This window comes from Dromiciops gliroides, chromosome 1 (assembly GCF_019393635.1).
Source record: "Dromiciops gliroides isolate mDroGli1 chromosome 1, mDroGli1.pri, whole genome shotgun sequence".
Lineage (NCBI taxonomy): Eukaryota > Metazoa > Chordata > Mammalia > Microbiotheria > Microbiotheriidae > Dromiciops > Dromiciops gliroides.
Window position 1 is genome coordinate 152,928,620 of NC_057861.1, and position 10,608 is coordinate 152,939,227.

Genomic DNA, 10,608 nt, shown 5'->3' on the forward strand with positions numbered 1-10,608 from the left:
AGCTTCAGATCCCATGGAAAAGTCTCAAGGTTCTTAAGGTTTAAGGCAAAGCAAATGTTAATGCCTACTCTTTGATATAATTTTCAATAATGAAATATCAGTTTCTGAAGTTGAAACATGTGACAGTGCCAAGGACTTTGGTGGCAAAAACTCCTTTTTTTCCTGCGTCTTTGGTTGCTGTGGTTGTAATATGTGAAGGAGCAGTTACCAGGCTGCATCTACAGAGGAGCTGTTCCCAAGAATGATGGCTAAGAGCCAATAAGAAAAGATTAAATTATGTTCAATATGTTCTGTTTAAAAGGAATAAGATTTTTATTCATTTTAGAAAAATTTCCATCAAAAATGGTTAAATCAAAAGTCTGACTTCATGATGATTTGGGATAAAAAAAAAGCAAACTTCTCTTATGCTATGTCTTTAACATAGGTATAAGGATAGAGATTGGGCCTATGATTCCACCGGAAATTTCATAGGAAAATCTCAGATGAAGAAGCTCCCTTTACTAATGCAGGCTGGAACCTTCTTTGTAACTTAGAATCTTAGGGTCACCTGGAGCAGTGAGAGATTAAGTCACTTGCCCAGAATTATAGTCAGTATGTGTCAAATTTAGAACTAAAAGTGTTAGAGGCCTGTGGACAAACAGTAACCAAAAGAACACCTGTTTGGTTATTTGACTGAGTAACTGTCCATCCCATCCAAATGCTTTGATTGTCCTTTTCACGGAGTTGACCAATTCCTTGTTTTGAAGGCTGTGTCGATTTTATTTTATTAGACAAAATCCAAGAAGTTAGAAATGGTCATTTATATAGTTATCCTACTATGAAAAGTCTTGCAATAGCCAAAGGGCTTATGGGGGGAAATGAAGTATGGGTTATAATATTCAAGAACTTCATCAGTGACAAGTAAAAAACAGATAAGAATCTAATAAAAATGGTGGTCCTATTTTAAGCATGCTAGGTGGTTAAAAATACATAGATTTTGTTATTGTTGTTCAGCTGTGTCTAACTCTTCATGACCCCATTTGGGTTTTACTTGGCAAAGATACTAGAGTGGTTTGCCATTTCCTTCTCCAGATCATTTTACAGGTGAGAAACAAGCAAACTAGGTTAAGTGACTTGCTCAGGTTCATACAGCTAGTAAGGATCTGAGGCCAAATTTAAACTCACAAAAATGACTCTTTCTGATTCCAGGCCCAGTATTCTATCCACTGCACCACTAATAGTGACAGAGTTCATGGCCTCAGGCTACTGTTAGGCCTCTGCCTTTTTTTTCCCCTTTTCCTCCACTTTATTTCATACTCCTACCCCACACCACCATAATAATGACTTCTTAATTTAAACTGAAAACCATTAGGGTTTCTGGAAAGGTGTGTGTACTGGAGGGAGCGGGGGAAGGACCGGTAGGGGGAGGTGCAGGAGGAAGAAGAATGGTATCTTTCACAGCTTGAGGTGTTGCAGGGGAGAGGAAGAGACAAGTCAGTGGATGATCTTGACAGGGCTCTTGAAGTTACCAGCTGCCTGAAGCTGCAGTTGACAGGCCATAGGGTGGATATTGAACCCATACAGCCTGGGCACAAATTGTTCAGCAGTCCATTTGGGCCTGTACTCAGGATTCATGAAGAACATGTGGGGAAAGCCAGTGCCAAAGTAAGCACCATCTGTGTGGTGGTGCCTGGACAACTTGGGGGTATAAACATCCATGCACTTGGGGGAGTATATCCTCATCATGACCTCACCTGGTATGTCTGACAGTCCAATGGGTAACATGGACTGCTTTTCACAATATATATGGGGATAATAGCCAAAGTCTCCCTACTGGCATTTTTCCAACATCTGGGCAATGCCACAGTTTGTGAGGATGTAATGAGCAGGAATAAGTCCATCCAGCATCTCTGCTGCCTGCCCAATCAGGTCACTCTGGCTGGGGTTGTCCTCGAAGTCCTTATCAGGTTCCAAGTTGAGGATCATGTCTAGTGCCTTCCTATAATAGGCACCTGTTCATTGAGCCCTGTGAGGTTGAACTTGTCTTGGATATAGTCACACACATATGTATACATGTATGTATGTATATGTGTGTAGATATGTATATCTGCATATATATACATGTATACACATATACACATATGCACATACACTTATACCTATACCTATATGATTTTTATTCTCAAATCATCCTCTAATATATCAATTCTGTTGGAACAAATTCACATTTTCAAAACAAGCATTATAGCGGAACTGACTATGGTTCTTCTTGGCATAGTATCTGTTATAGCACCATCGGCTTTTGGGTATTTTCCTGACATTTTTTCTGGAGTTAGTGCTGGTGATGATGATAATGGCAATGATGGAAGATGAAGAAAAATCTTGAGTCAACAAAATTTCTATTATTTGGAACAAGATATTTTGACCCGCAAGTCTGGAACTAGCTGGTCAACTTGGGAAATTGAAGAGTTTGTTGATTCTTATTAGACTTTAAGCTTCATGACAGAGATCATGTCTTATTTAATTTTCTCAATCAGCTAGAAGAGTGGTCTTCACATAATATTTACTTAGTAAATGTATGTTGAATTGAGTTAAATTGGCCAAGACCAGATCAACCTTTTACATAGAGTGAGCCAAAAGGCCATTCACTGTGTCACTCTTAAACCTCTGGGAGACAAGGTAAAGAAGATATTGTGACACTTGGTTTTATCCTAAAAATAATTTTTAATATTAGCTATTTTTCTTTTATTTCCTTTCTTGTCACTAACTCTGTGGCTTTATCTCACTATCCTATGCCATTGATGTATTATAACTATCAGTTTTACGCTCAGACTTTTATTCAGCAAATGGGAGGAATCCACACAATTCATGGCTAGGCTTTTATGACTTTCATTTTAAAATCCTATGAAACTCTCTTTTCAAAAATAGGATCACTGAAGATGAGCTCTATGAAAAGAACATTCTGTTTCTCAATAGCAATAGTCTGACTCCCTTTCTTTGCATTATATTTCCTTTATCCTGATAATCTAATATTATCTAGAAGAAGGATTTAAGGCTTCATTTTTCTTTGTCCTACAGTTGCTCCCAAATACTTTTTCTAATCAAAATGCTCCATTACATATCCCCCCTATGCATTTTCCAGAAAACATGCTTTCTTTTATATTTAGCAAAAAAAGGGGGGAAGGTAGAGAACAGACATTGACTATCTCATAACTACTTCCAATTTTGCAATATACTTGAGTAAGATAAAACATTTTATTAGTTTTGTCCATTTTAGGGATTTTTGTTTTCCTACTGATCCAAATGTAGGGCAGCCCCACGCTTTTCAGTCATATTAAAAAAACAGAATGTAAACACACTTTCATGATGACATAGAAGCAGTAATAAATTCTTGGAGCTTGCTGTAGACATGGCACATTATCAATGTAACATAGACATAATGGAAAAAATAATCTAATATGATGGTGTGTGTCTATGGGGGAGGAGGCATGTGTATATATACACATATATGTATACACACATATATACAATACACATAAGCATACATATTTACACATATACAACACGTAGAAAATTCTTTTCTCCTCATATTTTTTATCAAATAAGAGTATGCTGAGTTGTAGATATATAAGATCATATATAAGACTTAGAGCTAGAAGGGACTTCAGATACCATCTAGATTGATGCCTTCATTTTGCAAATGATAAACATAAATTCCGGGGGGGGGGGTGTTGTGACTTGTCCAAAGTCATATAAGAAATAGGTATCATTGGTGGGATTTGAACCCAGGCCTATAAGCCACATGACCAACAAAATGGAAGACCAGACCTTTTCTCTGATTCTCATGATAATCTCTTGGACTTCTCTAAAACAGAAAATATGTATCAAAGATAAAGCAATTTCAGCTGTTTCAAAGGTCTGACATCAAGAACTAAAAGGTTAAAAACTCCATGACTAATTAATAACTCAAGCCCACTCAGTGCCTCTTCTCCTACAACCCATAATCATCCCACTAGCTGACCTGATCTACAGGCTTGCTGCAGACTGTAACACTGATATATCCCTGTCCCTGCTCTCCTTTTCAATAGCTGGAGATCCCAACCCTAAGGTATAGAGATTTTCTGAGGTCTTGATGGCCGGAGGCATAGTAGCATTCTGTGCTGCATCAGAGCTCTGTGGGAGAGCAGGGAACGGGGCAGGACATATGTACAGACATAATAAAGCTTAATTCTTACTCCCTGATTCCACTTCCTCCCAGAGATCCAAACACTGAAAGGCAGAAATTTTCCCAAGCTGTAATACCACCAGTATGACAGAGCTCTGTACTGCTGGGCCAAAGAACAGAGGAAAAGGAGCAGGACATCATGTGAGCAGCGCTGAGGGAAAGAGCTCAGGATCCACTGAGGTAAGTTCTATCCTTCCAAAAGTCACTTGGGCAGAAACCTAAGCTAGAGAACTGTGAATTACCCAGTGTGAAAGGTGACTGAGAGGCTTCGAGATTCAGCCCCCATGGAAACTAGCATCAGAGGGGAGGGAATCAGAAAGTGACCAATAGGGGAAAATAAGTTTAAAAAAAGAAAAGAAATTATCAAAGATCTCAAAAGGAAGACCACTCAAAGATCCTGAGTACAAGAACATAAATCAACAGTGAAGACATTAAAAGCAGAGGAAAATATGGCCTCTAGATCTAATAAACAAGTTCAGAATCTATAAATAAATGCTGTAAAACAAAGGAAAACAATTCAACACTTTTGAAAGGCAGAAGACCTGTGGATTTTGAAAACACCATGAAACTGCAACATTTTTTTCTGAGTGATTTAAAAGAGAAATGAGAAGTGTGAGAGCAGAATTTATGGCCTGCACAGCAGAAATAATTAGCAGAACAGGAAAACTTAAATCTGCATGGCAAGTCTTACTAAAAATACAAAAATGAGGACACCTGATTGAGAATGCAAAAACACAAAAGTAAAAGATAATCTGAACCCAATCTCTCTAATTCCAGATCCAGAACTGTTTTCTTTATATGACATTGCCTCCATTTTCACAAATTGTGAAGATTTCTTCAGATGAAATCCATTTAGTCAAAGCACTAATTTTATTGAAAGTAGAGTTCTGTTAGATAAACATTTTCTTTACCTTCCAGGTCAGTCCCATTAAGAACCACAGAAATGTTATCATGTTACTTAGCTAAAAGCAGTATTCAAATAAAAAAATGAAAGAAGAGACAGTTACAATACTAAGGAGTCAAAGAAATGAAATGGGAAGATGGAGGAATATTTGTCATCTTTATAAACTTACTTAAAGGCCTGAAAGCCATAGAAATACTTTTAATATACCAATGAACTGGGGACCCCAAAACCAGAGAAATATATATTCTTGGAACTTCTACTTGATTTTTTTTTTGCTTTACTATAATGTTAATAGCCAAGCTCAATGATAGGAACTGCTCAGAATTATAGAACTCTTGAGACCTGAGCCCCCACTATCATTCCAAGTAATGTCATTTCTGAAGCCCAGATTCCTCTGACAAGATTTCCTTTATCTCTGTGAAGAAAACGTCTGAATGAACTGCTGAATGTATTTTTAAATGCCTTTGGTTATGTCATTTCAAAATTAGATCCCTCAACAAAGGAGATATGCTGCAGACATTTACAGAAAAGTCGCTGTCCTCTGATAAGCTTAAGGCATTTCTCTACAGACATTTGCAAAGACAGATATAAATGTCTTCTGTAATTTCATAAATGTTTCTTAGGCTTTCATTCTGTGCCACCATTGTTATACAGAACCATTTTCTTTACATTACTTAGAAAAGCTTTCCCTATCAATTCCTCCTTGATGTTGCACAGTCCAAGATCACTTATCTTCTGCTTGATCTTTGTGCCTTTATTTCTAATGTTTTCAGTTCTCTGGTTTCAATGCTAACTAAGTAAACTTTTGTGTCTTCCAAAGGTGAACGAATAGAATCAAGAGCAGAAACTCCTAGGCATTTTCATAATGTGTGACTGCACATTAATTGACTTTTAAAGAATGTCATTAAAGAAATATTTAATCAAAAAAGAATATAGGAGGGTCATGGCCTGTGTATTCTACTGGTATTGTCACAGTATCAAAAGAAAGCAAGGAAAGCTCCTAGTATCCAGGGTGGACCTCCAGTGGCAAACTTATGGGAAAGCATGGACAAGAATCATGCAGTGGGATGAGCAGGCATGGGTGGACTATAATCTGCATTGTTTGAGAGAACATCTAACTTGGTGAGGTCACAGAGATATTTAAGTTGTCAGTCAGACAATAAACACTTATTAAGTATCTACCATGTGCCAGGTACTGTGTTTAGTGCTAGGGATAAAAAGAAAGGAAAAAGACAGAACCAACTCTCTTGAAGCTCATAATCTAATGAGGGAGACAATATGAAAATAGCTAGGTGGCATAGTGGATAGTGCACTGGGGCTTGGGGTCGTGAAGACTTATCTCTCTGAGTTCAAATTTGGCCTCAGACACTAACTAGCTGTGTAACCCTGGACAAGTCACTTGACCCTGTTTCTCCTAGAAAAGGAAATAGCAAACCACTCCAGTATCCTTGCCAAGAAAACTCCAAGTGGACTCACAAAGAGTCAGACACAACTGAAATGACTGAACAACAGCAGCATGTACAAACAAGATATATCCAGGTTAAGCTGGAGAGAATCAATAGGGAAAAGCAGGAGTGTGCTGGTAAATGTTTACCAAGGGGCTCCAGAGTGTGTGTGTGTGTGTGTGTGTGTGTGTGTGTGTGTGTGTGTATGTGTATTTATAATTTTATGTTTAAACTACATTATTAACATTTTCTCCATCATTTTCCATTCTAGACTCTAGATGGTCAACAAAACAGTAAGTCAAGTCCCAATGTGTGGTGTTTGCTAATTTCCAAGGTATAAATGCTTACAATTAAAATTTTTTAAATGCCCCTCCCAAGGCAATAGATCTGGCTCTAGCACCCAACTATAGGTAAGGCACTAGGATTAATGAGGATCAGGAATGGTCTGGTGTAGAAAGTGAGATTTTATCTGGGACTTGAAGGAAGCCAGAGAAGCCACAAGACGGAGATGAGGAAGGAGAGTCTTCCAGACATGAGGCTAGTGTCACTGTATTTCAGAGTACATGTTTGGGGTAAGTAAGAACAGATTTTTTAAGAGAAACAGAGGAATAGTATTGTCTACATGAAGGGTAGATAACAGGATAAGAAAACATTTGGAAGATAAAAGAAGGGAGAAATAGAAGCAAATATCATGGTGGGGAGTCTTCTACAGACCTACCAACTGAGTGGAAAACTTTCTTGGATAATGGGTTGTATGATGGATTCCTGAGCATATTCTAAAGCTGCCACTGAAACATGTTATAGCTGTTTGCCTCAGTTTCCTCATCTGTAAAATAAGCTGGAGAAGGAAATGACAACCCACTCCAGGATCTTTGCCAAGAAAATCCCCAAAGAGGTCATGATGGGTCAGACACGACTGAAAAACAACTAAATTGAGAGTTAAACATAGAAGATGATAATAAAAATGTCAAATTCAATCTTAAATGGTATTAATAGAACAATGTCTAGAAAAAGGGAAGAATTCCATTGTACTCTGCATAGACCACTTCTAGAGTTTTGTGTTCAGTTCTAGATGACATGTTTAAAGGTAATATTGACGGGGTGAAATCTGCCCAGAGGATAATCAGCATGAAAAGATATCAAAACATACTATATGGTCTGATGAAGGCATACTGGGGTGAGGAAGACTCTTAGGTGGGAAGGGGTGATATAATAACCTTCTTCAAATATTTGAAAGGTTATCATATAGGCTCCAGAAAGAAAAACTAGGATCAATAGGTAGAAGTCACTAGCTGGGAGATCCTTAAGCTCTCTTAGTCTCAATTTTTTCATCTACAAAATGGGGATAATGATAGCACCTATCTCACAGGGTTGTGATCATCAAATTAGTTAATATACATAAACTGCTATGGAAATCTCTAAGTGTTACATAAATGCCAATATTATTATTATCATCATCATCATCATCATCAAATTAAGGAGAAGAATTGTTTTAACCCAATGGAAAGGAGAAATTCCTAACAATTCAAGTTTTCTGGAATGATGTGAACTACCCTGTACATATAGAAAGTTCCTTCTTAGTCCCTTGAAGTGTTCAAAAGTAGGCTTAATGGGCACTTCTCAGGAGTCAAAGGGGACAAGGGGGTTTACACAACAGGTCAGAGTTAGCCTATATCACCTCTAACGTCTCTTCCAATTCTCAAACAGCAATTGTAGATGAAGATCAGAAGAGATTGATGGAGGTGGCTAAAAAGGGTTAACAGATAACATAAGACTTCATCAATAGTAGTAAGAAGAGTTGACAGAGAAACTAAGACCTGAGTAACCAGAGGGTTACTTTTGTTAACCTGGAAACTAAGGAAACCATCAATATAGGAGAAATAAGGTCTCATCTAATCGGGGCAGAAGAACTATAGCTCATGGTATTGCAAAGCTTGGAAGCTAGGAATACCCAAAGATGGGAAATCTGTCTTAAATTTATCATCTGTAAAATGGAAATAATAATATCCATAGGTTAGATCAATAAACAAGAGTATAATGTTTCTTTGGAAAGAACAAGGTAATGAATGTAAGAAGTTTTAAAAAGGTAATTGGGGGGCAGCTAGGGGACACAGTGGATAAAAAATTGGCCCTGGATTCAGGAGGACCTGAGTTCAAATCCAGCCTCAGACATTTGACACTTACTAGCTGTGTGACCCTGAGCAAGTCACTTAACCCTCATTGCCCCACAAAAAAAAAAAAGGTAATTGAGAAAAGGGTAGTTGAAAATAAAATCATTTCCTGGACCTAAGCAATGATGAGTAAAAATGTAAATTAGGAACATAATTCAAATGATTTGATTTTAATAGCTTGGGACATTTTAGAATAGAGCTAAAATTAGCATAAAGTAAATGGGGCTGAGCCCCAGATACTGACATCCCAGGGTGGGGAATGATTTCTCCTGAAGGGTAGCTCCTTTCCCCATTTCCCACTGTCAGACTGGTCCACTGGAATCCTCTACCAGATTCCTATAGGCATCATACTCTTTTTCTAACAGCATCTTTCCATGAGGATGGAGCAAACTATCCCTTTCTGTTCAAGCCACTTGACCTAGGAAACCTTACCACACAAGTTGAACAGGAAGAGTGAATGGGGTGGATTAGCTGCTAAGGTGACTTGCAGATGGCTGCACTATAGTCCTCCATCTTGCTTCTAAAATTTTCCTCTGTTGTGATACAGTGGAAAGATGGCTGACTTCAGAGTCAGAGGACTTGAGTTTGAAATCTTGCTCTCCTACTTATTGCTTCTATGAATTGGGCAAATCATTTTACTTCTCTGCATTACAGTTTCTTCATCATAAAATGAAAAGCCCTTAAGGTCCCTTGTAGCTCTAAATCTATGATCTCAGAGATTTTCTTTCCTGATCTCCCTTCCTTCTGATACTCACTGAAATATGATTTTCTCCTGAAGATGCTGTTACCCCTTGGCACCCTCTCCAAGTCATGTTGATCCTCTCAAATACAAAAGGTCATGAGGACGAAGAAACATCCTCTTCACTAATACTGTCACTGTCAGACAATCTGTCTGCCATTAATGCTCAATAATCAGCAAGCATTTATTAAGCACTTACTGTGTGTCAGGTACTTTTCTAAGTTTGGGGGACATAAGTACAGAATGAAAATAACCCACTGAAAGCTGATTGTGTGTCCACACTAAGTCTGGACCAATATGGTGAGCTCCCCCACCCCACTCCTGACCTAAAGCCACTAGACTGCTTAAGTAGGGGTGAATCTGCCCAGGTGAAAAGCAGCAGGTCAAAGCTTCTGTGCCAATCATCAGTAGGGTCAGGCTGGGAAGGGGCTGCTGCCCTTCTAGTCTGGATAAGATAGGGAGAGCCAGAGTAAAACAAGACAAAATAGAACGACAAAGAGGGAAAGGAGGAAGAGAAAGATGAGGAGAAGAAGAGCTCAGAAAATCTCCTCTCTCATTATCTGAACATATATTTCTTCTCTCATTCTTCTATGGTCACTAAAAAGGAAAGGGTCACATTGAGCTCCTGTGAAAGGCTTTTTGACTTAAGTCTTTTTTTTTGGTGAGGCAATTAGGGGTTAAGTGACTTGCCCAGGGTCGCACAGCTAGTAAGTGTCAAGTGTGTGAGGCTGGATTTGAACTCAGGTCCTCCTGAATCCAGGGTTGGTGCTTTATCCACTGTGCCACCTAGCTTCCCCAGACTTAAATTAAGTCTTTAATGATTTTCTCACTGTAGGCTTATGATTATGTGGAACTATTTCTTTTCTTCTCTCAGAAGTTAAGGATATTAATAATTAAGTAAGGCACCATTAGCAAAATCTGCAGAGTATTATGAAGTGACCTCATAAAAAGAACAATCACTTGAAAAGATCTTTGTTTCCAAGGCCTTTTGAAATGGTGCAGTGACTGCAGAGAATATTCCACAGCTTGTTTTATTTTCTAGAACACAAAAGTTAGTAGATTGGTATTTTGGCATCTAAAACATTGATATCAATAGTGGGACTTCAAAAGCCAAAAGCTCAGTGTTTTGACCTCTTGAACTTGGC

The 10,608-nt window shown here is 38.2% G+C and overlaps 1 pseudogene; it reads right to left on the reverse strand.

The window, feature by feature from the left end:
* Positions 1-1,473: 1,473 nt before the first annotated feature.
* On the reverse strand, positions 1,474-2,054 carry LOC122746691 (annotated as a pseudogene).
* Positions 2,055-10,608: the final 8,554 nt, after the last annotated feature.